The sequence below is a fragment of the Anomaloglossus baeobatrachus genome, chromosome 2 (genome assembly GCF_048569485.1).
Source record: "Anomaloglossus baeobatrachus isolate aAnoBae1 chromosome 2, aAnoBae1.hap1, whole genome shotgun sequence".
Classification (NCBI taxonomy): domain Eukaryota; kingdom Metazoa; phylum Chordata; class Amphibia; order Anura; family Aromobatidae; genus Anomaloglossus; species Anomaloglossus baeobatrachus.
In genome coordinates this window covers 341,909,238-341,933,208 of record NC_134354.1, presented here as the reverse complement: position 1 = coordinate 341,933,208, position 23,971 = coordinate 341,909,238, and the positions used below count along the sequence as shown (strand labels likewise).

General features: G+C 45.0%; 2 non-coding genes across 2 annotated transcripts; both read right to left on the bottom strand.

Annotated features, from left to right (window-relative positions):
* Positions 1-22,303: 22,303 nt before the first annotated feature.
* TRNAA-CGC (transfer RNA alanine (anticodon CGC)) lies at positions 22,304-22,376 on the bottom strand. The gene has a single exon. It is a non-coding gene; the product is annotated as a tRNA-Ala (tRNA).
* Positions 22,377-22,554: 178 nt separating this feature from the next.
* Positions 22,555-22,627, bottom strand: TRNAV-AAC (transfer RNA valine (anticodon AAC)). Its single transcript has one exon. It is a non-coding gene; the product is annotated as a tRNA-Val (tRNA).
* Between the last annotated feature and the right edge of the window lie 1,344 nt (positions 22,628-23,971).

The window sequence follows — 23,971 nt, the reverse complement described above, 5'->3', positions numbered from 1 at the left end:
AATAACTCGTGGTCCCTGAAGGATGAGAACGTATGTGGTCAGCAGGTAACACATGATATATAGCACCCCCATGTAGTGGATCCCCTGTATACCATTACCTTAGGTTTACAGTAAGTGGATAAGGTCACGTATAATGCACTTTTGTCTAGAAGCATAGGGGGCTTACTTGCATCTGTAATCACGAGGGATAAGTCTTAGTAACAACATTACATGTGAGAGGAAAATACAGCCGTACTTGGAAGTTAATGAAGTGACACATATTACCTGCAGGCTTTAGGATAGGAATGTAGCAGTGGGTAATGGAGTCCTCTGAAAAGCAGAAGGGGGAGTATGGAGTTAACAGATTGGAGGTTGAAAGGATTAGGGACAGATAAGATTATCGCATACCTTTGCAGCCGTCTTCCCAGACTGTGGCTTAGAGCAGTGAGTTAACAGGTTTGGGAGCTATTTAACTCCTGAACCCGGAAGTGCACGGAGACGCCGGCACCTGCGTATTGGTGACCTGCGCTGCTATTAGTGTATTGGTGGTACCGTTAAGTCTTGAATAGAGGTGCCCGCACATGTGCAGTAGGGCTAAACTCGTACATAGACGTGGGAGGATGTTTATCCTCAGTGTGTCGTTCGAGATCAATGCAGGGATAGGGGGCGGACACTGCACATGTCAGTCTATTGGTAGTGAACGACTGATGATACCAGAGGGGGTATTATCTATCTAGTCAATGTATAAGGCAGTAGTGTATGAAGCATTTGGAAGTATGGGGACATAAAGGCAACTGCAATGTAATACACAGGCATATACATAATAAATTCCTCATTTTGTCAAAGATCAATAGTGATTAGTTTACATCCAATCATTTTAAGGTATGACCTAGGAAAAAAAACATAAACAAAGGAAGGGTCCCAATATACTAATAGAGTGAACTAGCATTACCATCTATACATGACTAAAATAGAGAGTGCTGATTTTATACATTACCGTCTAATAGTGAGTGTACGATGGAAGAAGGAAAGGTGAGGATGGTATTTCTCAAGTTTTCTGTAAAAAATGTACCATAACATAGTTAGTGTGGTTTAGGGCAAATACAAAGGTATAGTACCATCATTATATTAGCCAATCTATCTCTCTATTAAGACCTTTAGGTGCTAGAGTTTGTAACTTATGGATCCAAAAGCTCTCTCTTTTTTTGAGAAGCTCAATATGATTTCCTCCGCGCCTGGGCCTATATACTTTATCAATAACCTGGAACGTACAGATGGAACGATTGGCAAACCAGCAATACAAGACAATGGAGAAGACCACCTACTCACAATCAATCCGCTTCCTCAGGAAGCGAGTCCAGTGGCAGCCATTCAACCTCTTTTTTTAGGACCAATAAAAAGAAGAACAAACCAACGAGGAGGTCGAGGAGGAGGAGGAGACTGGGGGATGACGTTGCGCTCACAGGTAAGGGTCCCAATTTAGTTGTCAACATCTCTGACTATACTTTGTCACCTAATGAACTGTCCTTACTCAACAAAGGCTTGACCTTTTGCCCTACACCTAAATGGGATTCCTTTACCCTTGAAAATGACATGCAACGGTTCTATAGGTCAGTTAGGCTCAAAACTCACTTTGGTTCTACTACACTCCATAACATAGATCAACAACCAGTCCTTAAAGAAACCAACATTAAGACGTTGGGTCTTCACAATCCCAGTCACTTTATGCCACCTAAAACTCATCATGCTGTAGAAACATTTATGGCTTTAGTGGACCGTGACATTAAAGACAATATGCATGAACATGAATTGGGCTTTTACCCGACACGAAGTAATATTAATACTTCAGAAAAATTAGCTATATCTTCTTTAAGGGACAACAAGGCCATAACTATAAAACCCGCTGACAAAGGTGGAGCGATCGTGGTCCAAAATACACAGGACTACATCAATGAAATTAAGCGCCAACTTAATGATACTATGACATATCAGAAAATATCTTCAGACCCGATATTCAAAATTCAACAGAAAATCCAAAGCTTTCTATCTATTCACTTCGACAAAGGTACTATTGATCAAACCACCCGCACCTTTCTCACTAAACTACATCCCATAACACCGGTATTCTACTCATTACCTAAAATCCATAAATCTCTCATTAATCCTCCTGGCCGGCCCATAGTAGCATCGACAGAGTCCGTTCTTTCCCCTCTATCAATTTATCTAGAGAAAGTCCTTACCCCCTTGGCTAAAAATACCAAATCTTTTATCTTAGATACCAACAACTTTTTACAAAAGGTCAGAGATCTAAAACAGGTCCCCCCTAACAGCTTCCTGTGCACCTGGGACGTAAGCAGTCTATATACTTCAATTTCCCATCACAAAGGCATTAGGGCAACCAAAATCGCGCTCAATAAGACTAATCTGAGCCAGGACTCGATTGACTTCACTATAGGCCTCCTCGAGATAGTCCTCAATGAAAATTATTTCCTTTTTAAGGACGATTTTTATATCCAGAAACACGGGACCGCGATGGGCTCGAATGTAGCCCCGGCGTATGCAAATTTGTTTATGAACTATTTTGAGGGGCGCTTTGTGTATTCATACCCAGCCTTTGATGAACTGGCGTTTCTATGGGCTCGCTACATAGATGATATATTCTGCATCTGGCAGGGAGATTTGGAAAGCCTGCTTTTATTTGATGACCATATTAATAAAGTGTGGCCTGAGCTCAAGTTTACGCTAAATCATCATCAGGAAGAAATTAGTTTCTTGGACACGTACATCAAAAAAGACACAATGGGCAATCTATCCTCAGACCTATTCCGTAAACCGACCGATCGGAATTGTATGCTCCTATACAGTAGCTGTCATCCTAAATCGACTAAGAATAGTCTACCTAGATCTCAATTTGCAAGAGTTACAAGGATAGTATCGGATGAGAACACAAGAGAGCAGAGACTTGAAGAAATGTCCAATCGGTTCATAGAACGTAATTACCCAATAACATTGCTTAAGACAGAAAGAGAAAGACTATCTTTCACCACCCCCTCAGGGATAGACACAGCAACAGTGGAAAGGATACCATTTGTTCATACGTATCACCCGTCTATGCCTAAGATTTACAATATTATCAATCGCCACTGGCCGCTTCTAAAAAAAGCATATCCAGAGATAGGGCCGTTTATACTTCCACCTATCATGTGTAAGAAAAGACCCCAAAACATAAAAGATTCCCTGGTCAAAGCGGATATTGGCAGCGACAAGAAAAATGTACAAACCTTGTTAGCACCAAAACGTACGGGTACCTTCCCTTGCTTGAATTGTCCATCGTGTTCGAACGTGATCAAAGGAGACCACTTTACGCACCCCAGATCTGGCAAAAGCTTCCCAATAAAAGAATACTTTACCTGCTTGAGCAATTTTGTGGTGTACATCATCAAATGCCCCTGTGGACTATTGTATGTCGGCGAAACAATCCAACATGTCGGTGACCGCATTGCAAGCCATAAATCCACCATTAGGTGTGGAAAATTATGGCTACCCATTCCACACCATTTTCACGAAGCTAAGCATAATGTAGCGCAGTTACGGTTCCAGGTTATTGATAAAGTATATAGGCCCAGGCGCGGAGGAAATCATATTGAGCTTCTCAAAAAAAGAGAGAGCTTTTGGATCCATAAGTTACAAACTCTAGCACCTAAAGGTCTTAATAGAGAGATAGATTGGCTAATATAATGATGGTACTATACCTTTGTATTTGCCCTAAACCACACTAACTATGTTATGGTACATTTTTTACAGAAAACTTGAGAAATACCATCCTCACCTTTCCTTCTTCCATCGTACACTCACTATTAGACGGTAATGTATAAAATCAGCACTCTCTATTTTAGTCATGTATAGATGGTAATGCTAGTTCACTCTATTAGTATATTGGGACCCTTCCTTTGTTTATGTTTTTTTTCCTAGGTCATACCTTAAAATGATTGGATGTAAACTAATCACTATTGATCTTTGACAAAATGAGGAATTTATTATGTATATGCCTGTGTATTACATTGCAGTTGCCTTTATGTCCCCATACTTCCAAATGCTTCATACACTACTGCCTTATACATTGACTAGATAGATAATACCCCCTCTGGTATCATCAGTCGTTCACTACCAATAGACTGACATGTGCAGTGTCCGCCCCCTATCCCTGCATTGATCTCGAACGACACACTGAGGATAAACATCCTCCCACGTCTATGTACGAGTTTAGCCCTACTGCACATGTGCGGGCACCTCTATTCAAGACTTAACGGTACCACCAATACACTAATAGCAGCGCAGGTCACCAATACGCAGGTGCCGGCGTCTCCGTGCACTTCCGGGTTCAGGAGTTAAATAGCTCCCAAACCTGTTAACTCACTGCTCTAAGCCACAGTCTGGGAAGACGGCTGCAAAGGTATGCGATAATCTTATCTGTCCCTAATCCTTTCAACCTCCAATCTGTTAACTCCATACTCCCCCTTCTGCTTTTCAGAGGACTCCATTACCCACTGCTACATTCCTATCCTAAAGCCTGCAGGTAATATGTGTCACTTCATTAACTTCCAAGTACGGCTGTATTTTCCTCTCACATGTAATGTTGTTACTAAGACTTATCCCTCGTGATTACAGATGCAAGTAAGCCCCCTATGCTTCTAGACAAAAGTGCATTATACGTGACCTTATCCACTTACTGTAAACCTAAGGTAATGGTATACAGGGGATCCACTACATGGGGGTGCTATATATCATGTGTTACCTGCTGACCACATACGTTCTCATCCTTCAGGGACCACGAGTTATTGAACTCTCCCAACTTAAAAGGACAAATTCCAATAGTTATTCATTTGCTAGCACGAGCAAGGTAATCAGTTATCCCCCCTCCCCCATAGTACTACTCCCCTTATAGAAATACTACCCTTTCATAATCATGCCTTCATCTGCAGGGCTTGCGTTTTGCTACTACCACAATCCTTCTATCCTGGGTGGAGTGCCTCACCATTTCTATACCAAAAAACCCCCTAAAAAGGAGAGAGAAAAAAATTCCCTCTGTGATATTAGTTCATCTATGATTGGAGGTATGCAAATTTTTCATGTATTGTCAAATCTTGCCTTTCATCTTATTGTCATTGCACATATTGGCTGTGACGACTGGAGAGTTACTTCAACTGCTGATATGCTATTACTGTGCCTTTTACACCAACTAGGACATGATTTTCCATGTAATTATGTATATATGTATATGATCTGTTGATATTCTTGTGATATATGTAAATAGTTATTTCTTTTTCTTTACCCTTCCCCAGTGTGACTTGGTATGAAGAAGGCCCAGCTTGGGCCGAAACGTCCCTTAGTCCCTCCCACTAACTTTGTTCATAAATAAAGACACTTGGTTTGCACGATAAAAACGAATCTGTTGACTTTCTTTTACTATTACCTCATGCTGAAGAGAGTGCAGTGTTTTGAATTTACATTCTATAGTCCGGACCTTGGTCCTCTCACTAGCACCTCTATACCACCCTTAATAGAGCAGTGTTCACACCATATATACCTTTTTTATTACTTACACTGATAAATAATAAAAAAATAGCAATTGTTCACATTATTACATTTTTATTAATATTAATTATTCGTACTTCAGTTTTTTATTCTTTTTTTTTTCTTTTTTTTTTTCTTTGTTCTCTTTTTGTCTGTATGTTCCTGCCCAACCCATGTGACTCTTAGTCAACACAGCTGCCGTCATCTCTGTAAACGTGGCTACTTCAGTTGTATATATGTATCCTCTGCATGCAGCATGTGTTATGCTATTCCTTTCTGACTTTTGTCCTGATGAAGAAGGTGGAGATGCCTTTGAAACGCGTTGACCTGTAAAAATAAAGAAAAGGAATTCACGATATATCTTTGGATTGTGGTTTTTAGCGCAGCATTTAACCCGATTTCTTTTGATCATCCCCCATCTTGTTGCAACATCGGTGCTGCAGCTGACCATTTTTGTATTCGTTTATTCCATGCTGACAAGGAGTTTTGCCTGTCACAACTGAAGCTGGTGAGTACCTGTCCTAATCCCTGCACCTATATCTATCGGTTAAAACCCTATGTGCGCTTTCTTTCCACAGTTTTTGCTAAGATTTTTAACATAAGAATATTGTAATGGTCAGTAGGATCCTTTCGTAGTTCCATATAGGTATCCGGGTCCTGTAGATCAGAGAGAGTTAATTTCTTATATAGGCCAGAGTCGAGCAGGACAATCAACCCTCCTTTATCTGCTTGTCTGATCACTATGTTAGTATTATGAATTAGTTCAGACAATGCGGTTCTTTCTCCTTTTGTGAGATTACCTCTGTGGGGGGAGAGTGTCCTGCTCAGCTCTGTTAATTCTTGGACTATCAGTTCTTGAAAAGTGTCCATTATCATTGGTCATGATTGAACTGGATAATATGTCTAATTAGACAACTGAATTTTTGATCTAATGTCTTCAGAGTAAAATTGCTGATTCTGGTCCGACTGGAGTAGACGGAGGTCCATGATGGCTTTTTGTTCTTGGAACAATGGGTAGTCATTTGCAATATAAGGTTTATCAGTTGGTACAATAGTGTTTTGGATATTTTCTGTTGTCTCTGTATCTTGAAAGAAGTGTCGCTTTAACGTTATATTTCTGGCAAATTTTTTCAGGTCTAAGATGGTATGGAAGACAACAAAATTAGTATTAGGTGAGAATCCCAAGCCCTTGCTTAATAGTGAAATTTGATTCTCTGAAAGAATATAAGCAGATAGGTTCCAGACTGGCACATTATCTAATTGTAATTTCGGGCTCCTTTTATGTTTTTTTTATGAAATCCTACGAAGTAATGGCAATTAGAGACAAGTTTTGACCACAAGGAAAAAAAAAACCAAATTTGTAGTTCTAATGGTGATGGAAGCCAAAACATCCCATCATTCGGCAACAAAGCCAAGAACTTCATATACTGTAGGTTGATAGGAAAATATCTCAACACCGACAACAGATTGGTTTCACTGGGGATTGAACCCAAGACCTTTCTCATGTGAAGCAGACGTGATGACCACTACACTAAGAAACCTATGAAATTCTGCTAAGTAATGGCTATTAGAGACGAGTTTTGACTGCCAGGGAACTAAACGAAAATTTGTAGCTCTCTTGGTGATGGCAGCCTAAACGTACTGTTATCTGGCTATGAAGCTAAGAACTTCATATTTTGTTGGTTGATAGGGTATTATTTCAACACTGAGAACAGATTGGTTTCACTGAGGGTTAAAGCTAGTACCTTCTGCATTTAAAGAAGACATGATTACCAGTGAACTATGAAACCTGACAAAAAGTTATAGAGTATTGGCTATAGGAGCAGAATTGTGACTCACGGGGCCTTTTTATTGCTGAAGGAAAGTATTTTTGGTTAATGAAACATTTACAAATTTTATTACATATTTTACAAGTTTTATTCCTACAAAGGGATTTTGTTTAAATTGAAGTTTATATTGAACGTGTTACTTTTTCTACATAGTTTGGTCTTTTGCTTTTGTATTTATGGGAACTATATATTTTGAAACAAACAGGATTTTTATAATATGGGATTATGTTTTCTGCTAAAATGGTCAATAAAAAAGAAACCCAAAATCGTAGTTCTCTTGGTGATGAAAGCCAAAATGTATTGTCATTTGGCAACGAAACCAAGAATTTCATATATTACAGGTTGATAGGAAATTACTTCAACACCGAAAATAGATTGTTTTTTACTGGGGATTGAAGCCAGGACCTTCTGCGTGTGAAGCAGACGTGATGACGACTACACCATGAAATCTGATGGAAAGTTATAGTGTATTGGCTAGAAGATCAGAATTTTACTGCTGAAGGAAAGTATTTTTAGTTAATGAAACATTTACAATTTAGTGCATGTGAAGCGAACGTGATGACTAGAGTTGAGCGTGGTTCGCAGTTTGTGGTTCTCCAGATTGCAGTTAGAGTGGTTTTGGGGGCTGTTCTAGATCGAACTAGAACTCATGCTTTTTGCTAAAGCTCAATAGTTCTAGTTACGTTCGAGAATGTTTCTAGCAGCAAAAAGCCAAGCTAATTACTAGCTGGCTTTCCGCTGTAATAGTGTAAGTCACTCTGTGACTCACACTATTATGAAATGTCAGCGTATAGTGTGCGGGAACAGCGCATTCAGATCACTGCTGCTGGGATAATGGCGATCGCCATTTTTTTTTTTTCCTTGTCTTCCTTCCCTAAGCGCGCACGTGTAGTGGGGAGGGCCAGCATGTCAGCCAATCCCAGACACACACACAGCTAAGTGGACTTTTAGCCAGAGAAGCAACTGCATGTGTGATAGGATGTCCATGTCACTGCATTATAAAAACGGGTATCTGCCCGTCCAGACACCATTATCTCTTCTGCATCTTGGTGTCAGTCACCGCTGGCATAGCTCCTGTCTCCGATACTACTGTGTACGCTCTACACACAGCGCTATACAGAATAGGGATAGAAGTTTCTATTAGCCCTTGTAAGGGCTAATAACAGCAGGCTCAGAGCACTTGGTGACAGTCAGGTCCGTGGAAACAGATTTTAACAGCAACAGATAAAAGCGTCTGTGTAGCTAAGGTCAGGGACTTCCTCGCTGCATTTCCCCATTAGGAGGGATAGAAATTGAGGCTTCCTTTCTTGTACACTGACCCAAAACCCTGCCACTGTCCCCTCCTGCCCTTTGCACACTCAAACTCATTGTTACTAAGCCATTATACTAGCAAACACTGAGTAAACTTAGTGGTATCCTAAAAGTGGCTGTTGGACTTCCATTAGTGTCCCACTAGTGCAAATCTATTTGCAGCACCTCTGCATTGCACACTCAAACTCATTGTTACTAAGTCATTATACTAGCAAACACTGAGTAAACTTAGTGGCATCCTAAAAGTGGCTGTTGGACTTCCAATAGTGTCCCACTAGTGCAAATCTATTTGCAGCACCACTGCATTGCACACTCAAGCTCATTGTTACTAAGCCATTATACTAGCAAACACTGACTAAACTTAGTGGCATCCTAAAAGTGGCTGTTGGACTTCCATTAGTTTCCTACTAGAGCAAATATATTTGCAGCACCTCTGCATTGCACACTCAAACTCATTGTTACTAAGCCATTATACTAGCAAACACTGAGTAAACTTAGTGGCATCCTAAAAGTGGCTGTTGGACTTCCATTAGTGTCCCACTAGTGCAAATCTATTTGCAGCACCTCTGCATTGCATACTCAAACTCATTGTTGCTAAGCCATTATACTAGGAAACACTGAGTAAACTTAGTGGCATCCTAAAAGTGGCTGTTGGACTTCCATTATTGTCCCACTGGTGCAAAGCTATTTGCAGCACCATTGCATTGCACACTCAAGCTCATTGTTACTAAGCCATTCTAATAGCAAACTATGCTGCCAGTTTAAGGGCCGTAGTTGCATTGTCAGGGATAGTTATTGTTGTTTATTCTGCTGTTAATAAAGCTAGACCACCGCTGCAATCTACACCACCTCTCAATTTTTACTACCACATTTTAAGTACCCAATCTTGCCGCAATTAAAATGAGTGGCAAAATGACAGATGCTGGTGGAAAGGGGAAGAGGCGTGTTGGAAAAGGACAAAAAGGGTTTGTCCATGGGGAAGGTGGCAAAGCTACATTAACATCTGCTGAAGATAGACCATCTTCCAGCAAAAGTAAGATGTCTACTACTTACCATGGACAATCCGATGTGCTCCCTTTTTTACGACACGAACAACTAGAACAAAGGTTGATGATGGCCAAAAAAAGAAAATGCTTGAATAGCTCTCAAGTGGTCCAACAAGTGCCCTCTCCGCCACCTCAACTACTGCATCCAAAAAACACCAGTCCTCTGAGTTGTCATCCCAATCACACTTGCTTTCTCCCAGCTCTCAAGTCTCCGAAACGGCCATCGGGCTGCTTCCTGCCGCATATCTGTCACGTGTTTGTTCATCTCTCTTGGTATGATAATAACGCTTTGATTTGGCCCCATATTGGTGGTCACAATAGTTTTCTGGGTGACTATGTAACTTTTGTCCATAGCCTGGATACTTATATATATATTTGACTGTATACCTCCAGCATTTGCAAGGATTTTGTCTTTTGACATGGTTGTGGTTGCTATTTTCAACTACTAAATTGTATTAGTGTCCCTATGTTCTACATATATATGAATATATACATTGTTACATTGTTGTACACATGTGATACTTAGCAGGATATGATTATTGTTCATCACTGATCTTTATTGTGTATATTCACCTACCGCTCTATATGCATTATCTTTATATATAAAAAAATTATTGTAACAATAAATACTGTTTTTGTTTGGAAATTGGACTCTGTTCGCCTTCTTCTTCTCTTTTCTTGTTTCTTGTTCAAGCGAATGTTCAAAAAAGATTTTTATATCCATGAGTATCATAGTGAAATATGTATTACTATGAACATTTCACATTTCTCATTGTTTTCTCCCAGCTCTAAAGTCTCCATCTGCCCTGCACAGTAAGGTGGAACTGAGATGGCTGAGTCTGTAGAGCTGTTCAGTCACACTATAGCCTGAAAATCAGAGGTCTGCTCCCAAGCTACAGTGAGTACAGACCAGGAAATGTGTCAGGGCCAGGTGGACGGGCAGACCCAGGAGGTGGATCCACTGGGCCGAACTCCTAGATGGTGGTAAGGGGTCCGGTAGCTGGAGCACTATAGGCAGCAGAACAGTCCGTGCACAGGAGTATAACGGAGAAGTCCCTGGGACTACGGAGTCACTGGTGGTAGTCCGGGTGACGCAGCTCAGGTTCGGAAGCCGAGAAGATGTCAGGCGGGGTCCGGAACCTTTGGAGCGAGATGACAGGTCACCGCAGGGATCCGAGATGGTACGGACTGTCAGGATGGCAGATGGACTGCGTTCGGGGTTCGGGATTCGGTCTGGACCGGATGGCGAGGCAGGCACGGCTCTACAAGAGAGATAGGTGAGTATATACACATATACACCAGGAGACCTGACTCCTAGCTTAAGAAACACGAAGATCAGGCCCCGCCCCCTTGGACATAAACCCCCTTTATACCCTGTACCTGTTTTGCATCATTTCCTGTTAATGGACGCTGGCCCTTTAAGAAAGGGTCAATGACCGCGCGCGCGCCCTAATGCGCATGCGCGCTGCCCGAGTGCCAGAAGCCAGAGCAGGAAGCTGCGAGGAGGAAGCAGCAGGGCCAGGATGGGGCTGTGAAGCCGACGGACGCCGGGTGCGGGGACCAGGACGCTGGGGACGCGCTGGCAAGGGATGCTGGAGAGCGGGGAGCGTGACAGGTGAGCCGGAGGGCAGCACAGGGGACCCGGGGAGCGTGACAGTACCCCCCCCCCCACGCCCCCCTCCCCGCAACCGGGACAGGAAGGCACGGATCAGCGGAGTACCCACATTCTCCCGGGGCTCCCAGGACCTATCCTCAGGACCATACCCTGCCCAGTCCACCAGGAAGAACTGTCGACCCCGTACGGTCTTCATGGCCACGATATCCCTTACTGCATAGATGTCGTCATCGGCAATAGGTGGAGGAGCCGAACTGGCAGCAGCGGAGAAGGGACCCAGGACAACCGGCTTGAGCAGGGAAGCACGCCCAAGGGACGCCTTGACAGAGTCCCAAATGGTTGCAAAGTCACGGGCTACAGTATCAGCAGCAGGGACATCCGAAGAAGGGGATACAGGCAATGGGACGGAGGGCTGAAGTCCGTAAACGACATGGAAGGGAGAGCTGGAGGACGACTCACTGATGTGGTGGTTATGGGAGAATTCAGCCCAAGGAAGAAGCGTGGACCAGTCGTCGTGATGGGCGTTGACATAGTGACGTAAGAAAGAGGTCAATATTTGATTGACCCTCTCCACTTGGCCATTAGACTGAGGATGGTATGCAGATGAAAAGTCCAGAGTCACTCCCAGATGGTTGCAGAGAGCCCTCCAGAAGCGGGAGGTGAACTGAGTTCCTCTATCGGATACGATGTGAGATGGAAAGCCATGCAAGCGGAAGATGTGATGTATGTAGGCGTCCGCGAGTTCCTGAGCAGAGGGCAATCCAGCCATAGGGACGAAATGAGCCATTTTAGAGAATCGATCCACCACGACCCATATGACTGTGTGTCCGGAGGACAATGGCAAGTCTGTAATAAAGTCCATCGCTATGTGTTGCCACGGAACTGAAGGTATCGGCAGAGGCAGAAGACGGCCATATGGCAGGTGTTTGGGCGTCTTGTTCCTGGCACAAGAGGAGCAGGCAGAGACAAAAGCAGCGACGTCCATGTGAAGAGATGGCCACCAGTAATGGCGTACAATCGCACCCCATGTTCTCTTCTGACCAGCATGACCGGCTGTTTTCGAGGCATGACCCCAGTGTAACACTTTTTGCCTGTCTGTCTCAGAGACATAGGTCTTCCCGGGCGGTATCTGGGCCAGGGTGACAGGAGCCACTGGAATGATTTTGCTAGGACAGATGATGGGTTGGGTAGTCTCCTCCTCCTGCTCTATGGGCATGAAAGACCTGGACAAGGCATCAGCGTGTACATTCTTGTCCGCGGGTCGGAAATGGAGCTGGAAATCAAACCTGGCAAAGAATAAGGACCACCTGGCTTGCCGTGGGTTCAGTCGCTGAGCAGACCGCAGGTATTCCAGGTTCTTGTGGTCCGTGTAAATGATAACGGGGTACACTGCTCCTTCCAGAAGGTAGCGCCATTCCTCCAGAGCCAGTTTGACTGCCAAGAGCTCTCGGTCACCGATGGTGTAGTTGCGTTCAGGCGCTGAGAAGCTCTTGGAGAAGAATCCGCAAGTCACCATCTTCCCGGAGGAGGATTTCTGCATGAGCACTGCTCCGGCTCCTGAGGAGGAGGCATCCACCTCCAAGGTGAACTGGCGGTTTAACTCCGGACGGTGAAGTACAGGAGAGGAGGCAAATGCCCGCTTCAGCGAGCCAAACGCGGCGTCGGCCGCAGGTGACCAGTCCTTTGGATTAGCCTCTTTCTTGGTCAAAGCGGAGAAGTGAGGGATGAACTGGCGGTAGTAGTTGGCGAATCCCAGGAAGCGTTGGATTGCCTTTAGTCCAGAAGGAGGAGGCCAGTTGAGAATGGAGGAGACCTTCTTTGGATCCATCTGCAGTCCGGTATCAGAGATGATGTACCCCAGGAAGGGGAGAGAAGACTGCTCAAAGACACACTTCTCATACTTCGCGTACAGACGATTCTCTCTCAGTCTTTGTAGAACCAGCTGCACGTTCTCTCTGTGGGTCTGGAGGTCCGGAGAGAAGACAAGGATGTCATCCAGATATACTACCACACAGACGTAAAGAAGGTCCCGGAAGACGTCGTTCACCAGTTCTTGAAAGACGGCTGGGGCGTTACACAGGCCGAAGGGCATCACGCAGTATTCATAGTGCCCATCGCGAGTGTTGAACGCGGTCTTCCATTCGTCCCCAGAGCGGATGCGGACCAGATTGTAAGCACCCCGAAGATCCAGCTTGGTGAACACACGAGCTCCTCTAAGCCGGTCAAACAATTCAGGGATGAGCGGCAGAGGGTACTTGTTTTTTACGGTGATTTGATTCAAACCCCGGTAGTCTATGCATGGGCGTAAGTCGCCCTCTTTCTTCTTGACAAAGAAGAAACCTGCTCCAGCAGGAGAGGAGGATCTCCGGATGAATCCCCTTGCCAGGCTCTCTGTGATGTAAGTAGACATGGCCCTTGTTTCGGCTGGAGACAATGGATATATCCGTCCTCGAGGTGGTGTAGTTCCAGGGAGCAGGTCGATGGCACAATCGTAGGGACGATGTGGCGGAAGTACCTCGGATTCCTTTTTATCAAAGACGTCTGCAAAGGACCAATAGGCCGAGGGCAGCCCCGGTAGGTTCTCTGGAACCGGAGGTCGTCGGATGGGTTGTATGGTCTTCAGGCACTTCTCATGGCACGAAGAGCCCCATCGGGTGATTTCGCCAGTGCCCCAGCTGACTGATGGTTCGTGTGTCCGCAACCAGGGAAGTCCCAGCAGGATTTGATGGGACATGTGTGAGAGGACGTAGAGAGCGATGTTCTCGGTGTGCAGGGCACCGATACGCAGTTCCACCGGCTTGGTGATCCAGGAGATGGTGTCAGAGAGGGGTCTCCCATCCACAGAGGCAATCACGAGGGGCTTGTCAAGTGGAGTAACAGGCACCTGGTACTTGTCCACCGTGGCCTGCTGGATGAAATTGCCTGCTGCCCCGGAATCGAGGTATGCCTCAGCCGTGAACCGCGTCTCTCCCGTTGTCACTTGCACAGTCCATGTAACCGGGTCTGAGAGAGTCCCAGCACCTAGGGTGGCCTCTCCTACCAACCCTAGGCTTTGGAGTTTCCCGGCCTCTCAGGACAGAAGCGTAGCAGGTGTGTGTCCTCTCCGCAGTAAAAGCAGAGGCCCTTGGCGAGCCGCTCAGCTCTACGTTGTTCAGACTGCCGCACTCTGTCGATCTGCATGGGCTCGTGGACGGGGGCCCCAGCTGTTGATGACTGAAGTACGGAGGGCTTCTGCGGAGGAGAGGAATGCCGTACCGGATGTCTCTCACGGGACACTTCCTTGGATCGCTCCTGAAAGCGGATGTCCACTCGAGTCGCTAGGGTAATCAGGGCATCCAGGGTGGTCGGTACGTCACGACCCGCCAGCTCATCTTTAATTCGCCCCGAGAGTCCTTCCCAGAAGGCGGCGGTTAAGGCCTCGTTGTTCCACCCGAGTTCCGAAGCCAAGGTGCGAAACCGGATTGCGTATTGGCCCACCGTCAGAGTCCCCTGACGCAACCGGAGAAGAGACGAAGCAGACGCGGAGGCGCGTCCGGGCTCATCAAAGGTGCCACGGAATGCCTGCAGGAAGTCCTGGATGTTCGTGGTCACAGGATCCCCCTTCTCCCACAAGGGGTTCATCCACGCCAGTGCCTCACCCTCTAGATGGGACATGATGAAGGCGACCTTGGCTTGATCAGAGGCAAACAAATGCGGCAGCTGCGTGAAATGGAGGGAGCATTGGTTTAAGAATCCCCTGCAGGTCTTGGGGTCTCCGGCGTACCGGGGTGGTGAGGCCAAACGAAGTCTGGAAGTATCTGACGAAGTCGCCACGGGAGCTGGAGCCGTGTCTTGACTAGTGGAGGCCCGGGATGCTGAAGCCGTGACTGCCGCTTGTAGCGTGTTCAGGCGGGCGTCCACAGAAGACATAAATTGCAGCATGCGGGTCTGAGTCTCTCGCTGGCGTTGGAGTTCCTCCTGTATGGCTGCTAGTGCTGCAGCGGGATCCATGGCCTGATCTTACTGTCAGGGCCAGGTGGACGGGCAGACCCAGGAGGTGGATCCACTGGGCCGAACTCCTAGATGGTGGTAAGGGGTCCGGTAGCTGGAGCACTATAGGCAGCAGAACAGTCCGTGCACAGGAGTATAACGGAGAAGTCCCTGGGACTACGGAGTCACTGGTGGTAGTCCGGGTGACGCAGCTCAGGTTCGGAAGCCGAGAAGATGTCAGGCGGGGTCCGGAACCTTTGGAGCGAGATGACAGGTCACCGCAGGGATCCGAGATGGTACGGACTGTCAGGATGGCAGATGGACTGCGTTCGGGGTTCGGGATTCGGTCTGGACCGGATGGCGAGGCAGGCACGGCTCTACAAGAGAGATAGGTGAGTATATACACATATACACCAGGAGACCTGACTCCTAGCTTAAGAAACACGAAGATCAGGCCCCGCCCCCTTGGACATAAACCCCCTTTATACCCTGTACCTGTTTTGCATCATTTCCTGTTAATGGACGCTGGCCCTTTAAGAAAGGGTCAATGACCGCGCGCCCTAATGCGCATGCGCGCTGCCCGAGTGCCAGAAGCCAGAGCAGGAAGCTGCGAGGAGGAAGCAGCAGGGCCAGGATGGGGCTGTGAAGCCGACGGACGCCGGGTGCGGGGACCAGGACGCTGGGGACGCGCTGGCAAGGGATGCTGGAGAGCGGGGAGCGTGACAGGTGAGCCGGAGGGCAGCACAGGGGACCCGGGGAGCGTGACAAAATGGTCTGCAGTGATGCCCAGAACCTTTGTGACTCTGATTCAGGCCATGAGGACCAAGTTTCTGATCAGAATGTTGACCCTATTCACCAACTGTAACACCTGTTGTTATAGACAATGAGGAACATACTGATGACGATGAGACGCAGATACCAGATTGGGATGACAACTTAAATATTGGTTCACGTCAGGAAGAGGCTCTGTCTGAGGGGGAGGGGAGTGCAAACACAACACTTGATGAGGAAGTTCTAGATCCCACCTACTGTCAACCCACAGTCAGGCACTCGAGGAGGTCAACAGAGGCGGTGGAGGAGGATGCTACTGACGACAAAGTTACCTTGCGCCTTCCTGGACAGAGGAGTAGTACTGGTAGCACATCTACAACTGCATCCTCAGCCACCACTGTGCCTCTGAGCACTAGTCGGGGTGGCTCAGCAGGTCGCATGCCCTCTAAGGCTTGCCTAGCCTGGTCATTTTTTGACATAGCAAAAGATCACCCAAATCATGTGATATGTCAAATTTGTCATGATTCTGTTAGTAGAGGTCAAAACCTCCGCAGTTTGACAACTTCTTCCATGAATCGTCACATGAATAAATATCATATGTCCCAGTGGGAAGCTCACCGTGCTGCAATGCGGTTTAGCAGAGCCAATCATCCACCGCCTGCCCCTTCAAGTGCATCCGCGCGCTCTTCATCTTCTAGTACTGTGGGGATAGCTGTCACACCTGGTTTTCCACGCATAACTTCCACCACTTTAACCACAACAGGCAGTTTGCTTGGTAGGTCTAGGTTGGTTTGGAAGAGGAAACAAGTGCATGTGTACAGCTCTCTCAGACATCGATAGCATCAACGTTGGATGAAGGCAACATCATGTCTACGCCTGCACTTTCCTCACAAACCTGCATTTTTCCAGGGACACCCTACTCACCACCGTCTACACACAGCAGCCAGATCTCTGTCCCTCAGATGTGGACAAATAAAAGGCCATTTCCTGCGACCCATGACAAAGCTAAGAGGTTGACTTTATCCCTCTGTAAGCTCTTGGCTACCGAAATGCTGCCTTTCCACCTGGTGGACACACAGGATTTTAGAGACCTTATGTCTGTCGCTGTGCCCCAGTACCAGATGCCCAGTCGCCACTACTTTTCTAAGAAAGGTGTGCCTGCGCTACTCCAGCATGTCACACACAACATCACCGCTTCCTTGAGAAACTCTGTGTGTGAACGGGTGCATTTCACCACCAATACTTGGACCAGTAAGCATGGACAGGGACGTTACATTTCGCTGACTGGGCACTGGGTAACTATGGTGATAGATAGTGAAGGGTCTGCTGCACAAGTCTTAATGTCCCCACGACTTGTGTGTCAATCCTCTGTCTGTCCAAGTTCCGCCACTGCTTCTGCCTCCTCCACCTCATCTGGGTCCTCCACCTCCGCCCCAAGCCTACCTGGTAAGGCCACCAGCGTTGTAACTGCGCAGAAGGAATCACGCACCCCTCATTATCATGCTGGCAGCAGAGTGCAACGGCATCAGGCGGTCTTTAGCTTGAAATATCTTGGAAATAAAAGTCACACAGCGGCTGAGTTGTGGGCAGCTCTGGAGGCTGAGTTTAATAAATGGTTGTCACCACTCAACCTGCAGCCTGGTAAGGCCGTGTGCGACAATGCTGCAAACCTGGGTGTGGCCATTCGCCTGGGCAAGGTGACACACGTGCCTTGTATGGCTCACATATTGAACCTTGTTATCCAGCAATTTTTAACACACTATCCCAGCCTAGATGTCCTTCTGAACAGGGCACGAAAACTGTATGCTCATTTCCGCCGTTCAACCACCACTGCTGAGCGACTTGCTTCGCTCCAGAAGTCTTTCGGCCTGCCGGTTCATCGCCTGAAATGCGATGTGCCGACACGCTGGAATTCGACTCTCCACATGTTACAGCGACTGTGGCAGCACCGTCGAGCCCTGGTGCAATACGTCATGACGTATAGCCTGGGCCAACGAGATGCAGAGGTGGGGCAGATCACCCTGATGGAGTGGTCTCAGATCTAGGACCTATGCACCCTTCTGCACAGTTTCAACAAGGCGACGAATATTTTTAGCGCTTACAATGCCATTATCAGCATGACAATTCCAGTCATTTACATGCTGGAGCACACGCTAAACACTATTCGGAGTCAGGGGGTGGGACAACAGGAAGGGGAGGAACTACAGGAGGATTCATATGCGCAAGACACAACAACATCACCAAGGTCCAGATGTTCTTCATCACCAACGCGGCAGGCATGGGACCATGGGGGATAGGGATCAACAAGGGCGCATAGTAGCAGACTAAATGTTGAGGAAGGTGCAGGAGAACATGAAGAAATGGAGGACGAACTGTCCATGGACATGGAAGACTCAGCAGATGAGGGAGACCTTGGTCAAATTTCAGTTGAAAGAGGTTGGGGGGAAATGTCAGAGGAAGAAAGAACGGTTAGCACCTCTATGCCACAAACACAGCGTGGACTTGGTCCGCATGGATGCGCAAGACACATAAGCGCCTTCTTTCTGCACTACCTCCAACATGACCCTCGTATTGTCAAAATTAGAAGTGATGATGACTACTGGCTTGCCACACTATTAGATCCCTGGTACAAGTCCAAATTTTGTGACATAATTCCAGCCATAGAAAGGGACGCACATATGCAGGAGTATAAGCAGAAGCTGTGACTCGATCTTAGCTCGGCTTTTCCACCAAACAACCGTGGTGCAGGGAGTGAATTTCCCAGTTGTAACTTGACAAACATGGGACGGTCTCGTCATCTTCAACAGTCTACTCGTACCAGTAGCACCTTATCTGGTGCTGGTAACAGCAATTTTATTGAATCTTTTCATAATTTTTTTAGACCATCCTTTGCAAGGCCACCAGAGACAACAAGTCTGACACATAGTCAACGGCTGGAGAGGATGATACAGGAGTATCTCCAAATGAACATCGATGCCATGACTTTGCAAATGGAGCCTTGCTCATTTAGGGCTTCAAATCTTGAAAAATGGCCAGAGCTCTCCACTTACGCCTTAGAGATGTTTCGTGTCCTGCTGCCAGCGTTGTCTCTGAACGTGTCTTCAGTGCTGCTGGGTGTGTGCTGACAGATAAGCGCACGCGTCTGTCCAGTTACAATGTGGACAGACTAACTAACAACTGGGGCACAAGTGCTGCCACTGAGGGGGTGGGTGTGTGTGGGGCCCAATTTTTGGAAAAAAGGGAGACTCCGCTTGGAGTAACCCATGCTTGCTGTGTTTTTTAAAAGGAGCCAAGATGAACAAGTCATGGTTCAGCAAAGACTTTGCTACCTACCCCGGTGTCATCCTGGGGACGGTTAAGGATGGTGTATTTTTGAATGTGCTTGATGCAAATCTACCTGTGAAGTGTACAACTGGGGCACAACTGCTGCCACTGAAGGGGTGGGTGTGTGTGAAGACCAAATTTTGGAAAAAAGGGAGACTCCGCTTGGAGTAACCCTTGCTTACATTGTTTTTAAAAATAATCCAAGATGAACAGAGATAGGATCAGGAAAAACTTAGCTACCTACCCGGTGTCATCCTGGGGACGGTAAGGATGCCATATTTTTGAATGTGCTTGATGTAAATCTACCTGTGAAGTGTGCAACTGGGGCAAAATTGCTGCCACTGAAGGGGTGCGTGTGTGTGGCCCAATTTTGGGAGACTCCGCTTGGAGTAACATTGCGGTGTTTTACATGATTTTAGAATGGCATGCCATGCCTATATCTGTCTCCTCCTCTTTTTCCTTGTCCAGCTCTTTTGTTTTCGCATGAGTATATGTCCTTGTCACTATCCCATGTGTTTGTGTTGTGAGTTGTTTTTCACCTTTTGGACACCTTTAAGGGTGTTTTCTAGGTGTTTTTATGTGTTTGTGATTACTTCCCATTGTTTCCTATGCGGTTCGTGTGGTTCGCCGAACCGAACTTAAACGAGACCTCCATACGGCGAACAGAACTTGAGCCAAGCCGCGACTGGTTCGCTCATCTGTCGTGATGACCACTACACTATTAAACCTGTGGAATCCTGCAAAGTAATGTCAATTAGAGACGAGTTTTGACCGCCAGGGAAAAAAACAAATTCATAGTTCTGTTGGTGATGGAAGCCAAAACATCACGTCATTCGGTAACAAAGCCAAGAACTTAATATATTGCAGGTTGATAAATGCTATTTCAACACTAAGAACAGATTGGTTTCACTGGGGATTGCACACAGGACCTTCTGCGTGTTAAACAGACGTAATGTCAACTACACTATGAAACCTGATGGAAAGTTACTGTGTATTGGCTAGCAGAGCAGAATTGTGACTGACGGGGCCTTTTTATTGCTGAAGAAAAGTATTTTTGGTTAATGAAACATTTACAATTTTTATTACATCTTTTACCAGTTTTATTCCCACAAAGGGATTTTGCTTAAATTGAAGTTTATATTGAATGTGTTACTTTTTTCTCCATAGTTTGGTCTTTTGCTTTTGTATTTATGGAAACTATATATTTTGACACAAACCGGATTTTTATAATATGGGAGTATGTTTTCTGCTAAAATAGTCAATAAAAAAGAAACCCAAAATCGTAGTTCTCTTGGTGATGGAAGCCAAAATGTATTGTCATTTGGCAATGAAACCTAGAAATTCATATATTACAAGTCGATAGGAAATTACTTCAACACCGAAAACAGATTGGTTTCACAGGGGATTGAACCCAGGACCTTCTGCTTGTGAAGCAGACGTGATGACCACTACACTTTAAAACCTGTGAAATCCTGCAAAGTAATGGCTATTAGAGACGAGTTTTGACCGCCAGGGAAAAAAAAATAATTCGAAGTTCTTTTGGTGATAGAAGCCAAAACATACCATCATTCGGTAACAAAGACAAGAACTTCATATATTGTAGTTTGATAGGGTATTATTTCAACACCAAGAACATATTGGTTTTACTGGGGATTGAACCCAGAACATAGTGCGTGTGAAGCAGACGTGATGACAACTTCACTATGAAACCTCACAAATAGTTATAGAGTAACGGCTATCGGAGAAGAATTGTGACTGACGGGGCCTTTTTATTGCTGAAGGAAAGTATGTTTGGTTAATGAAACATTTACAATTTTTATTACATATTTTACCAGTTTTATTCCTACAAAGGGATTTTGGTTAAATTGAAGTTTATATTGAATGTGTTACTTTTTTCTCCATAGTTTGGTCTTTTGCTTTTGTATTTATGGAAACTATATATTTTGACACAAACAGGATTTTTATAATATGGGAGTATGTTTTCTGCTAAAATAGTCAATGAAAAAGAAACCCAAAATCGTAGTTCTCTTGGTGATGGAAGCCAAAATGTATTGTCATTTGGCAACGAAACCAAGAATTTCATATATTACAAGTCGATAGGAAATTACTTCAACACCAAAACGGATTGGTTTCACTGGGGATTGAACCCAGGACCTTCTGCGTGTGATGCAGACATGATGACCACTACACTATGCAACCTTTGAAATCCTGCAAAGTAATGGCAATTAGAGACAAGTTTTGACCGCCAGGGGAAAAAAAACAAATTCGTCGCCCTGTTGATGATGGAAGCCAAAACAACCGGTCATTCGGCAACAAAGCCAAGAACTTCATATATTGCTGGTTGATAGGGTTTTATTTCAACACCATGAACAGATTGGTTTTACTGGGGATTGAAACCAGGACGTTCTGCATGTGAAGCAGATGTGATGACCACTAGACTAAGAAACCTTTGAAATCCTGCAAAGTAATGGCAATTAGAGACGTGTTTTGACTGCCAGGGAAAAAAACAAATTTGTAGCTCTGTTGGTAATGGAAGCTAAAACATCCCTTCATTCGGCAACAAAGCCAAGATCTTCGTATATTGCAGGTTGTTTTTCAACATCATGAACAGATTGGTTTTCCTGGGGATTGAACCCAGACCGTTCTGCATGTGAAGCAGATGTGATGACCACTGACTATGAAACCTTTGAAATCCTGAAAAGTAATGGCAATTAGAGACGAGTTTTGACCGCCAGGGAAAAAAAAAATATGGTCAATAAAAAAGAAACCCAAAATCGTAGTTCCTTTTACGATGGAAGCCAAAATGTATTGTCATTTGGCAACTATAAAAAAGCGTTTCATATATTACAGGTTGATAGCAAAGTACTTCAACAGTGAATATGGCTTGTTTTTACTGGGGATTGAACCCAGGACCTTCTGCGTGCGAAGCAGACGTGATGACCACTACACTATAAAACCTGTGAAATCCTGCAAAGTAATGGCAATTAAAGACGAGTTTTGACCGCCAGGGGAAGAAGAAAAATAATTTGTAGTTCTGTTGGTGATGGAAGCCAAAACATCTTGTCATTCGGCAACAAATCCAAGAACTTCATATATTGTAGTTGGATAGGGTATTATTTCAACATCAAGAACAGATTGGTTTCACTGGGGATTGAACCCAGGACCCTCTGCATGTTAAGCAGACGTGATGACCACTACACTATGAAACCTGAAAAGTCCTGCAAAGTAATGGCAATTAGGGACGAGTTTTGACCGCCAGGGATTAAAAAAAATAATTCGTAAGTCTGTTGGTGATGGAAACAAAAACATACCATCATTCGGCAACAAATCCAAGAACTTCATATATTGTAGTTGGATGAGGTATTATTTCAACATCAAGAACAGATTGGTTTCACTGGGGATTGAACCCAGAACCCTCTGCCTGTTAAGCAGACGTGATGACCACTACACTATGAAACCTGTGATATCCTGCAAAGTAATGGCAATTAGGGACGAGTTTTGACCGCCAGGGATTAAAAAAAATAATTCGTAAGTCTGTTGGTGATGGAAACAAAAACATCCCATCATTCGGCAACAAAGCCAAGAACTTCATATATTATAGTTCAATAGGGTATTATTTTAACACCAGGAACAGATTGGTTTCCCTGGGGATTGAACCCAGGACCTTCTGCACGTAAAGCAGACGTAATGACCACTACACTATGAAACCTTTGAAATCTTGCAAAGTAATGGCAATTAGAGATGAGTTTTGACCGCCAGGGAAAAAAAAACAAATTCGTAGCTCTGTTGGTGATGGAAGCCAAAATATCCCGTCATTCAGTATCAAAGCCAAGAACTTCATATATTGCAGATTGATGGGGTTTTGTTTCAACACCATGAACAGATTGGTTTTACCGGGGATTGAACCCAGGATCTTCTTCGAGTTAAGCTGACGTGATGACCACTACACTAGGAAACCTGATGGAAAGTTATGGTGTATTGGCTAGCAGACCAGAATTGTGACTGACGGGGCCTTTTTATTGGTGAAGGAAAGTATTTTTGGTTAATGAAACATTTACAATTTTATTACATATTTTACCAGTTTTATTCCTACAAAAGGGATTTTGCTTAAATTGAAGTTTACATTGAATGTGTTTCTTTTTTCTACATAGTTTGGTCTTTTGCTTTTGTATTTATGGGAACTATATATTTTGAAACAAACAGGATTTTTATAATATGGGATTATGTTTTCTGCTAAAATGGTCAATAAAAAAGAAATCCAGATCGTAGTTCTCCTTGTGATAGAAGCCAAAATGTATTGTCATTTGGCAATGAAACCAAGAATTTCATATCTTACAGGTTGATAGGAAATTACTTCAACACCGAAAACAGATTGGTTTCACTAGGGATTGAACCAGAACGTTCTGCATGTGAAGCAGACTTAATGACCACCACACTAGAAAACCTGTGAAATCCTGCAAAATAATGGCAATTACAGACGAGTTTTGACCGCCAGGGAAAAAAAAAAATAAATAATAATTCGTAGTTCTGTTGGTGATGGAAGCCAAAACATA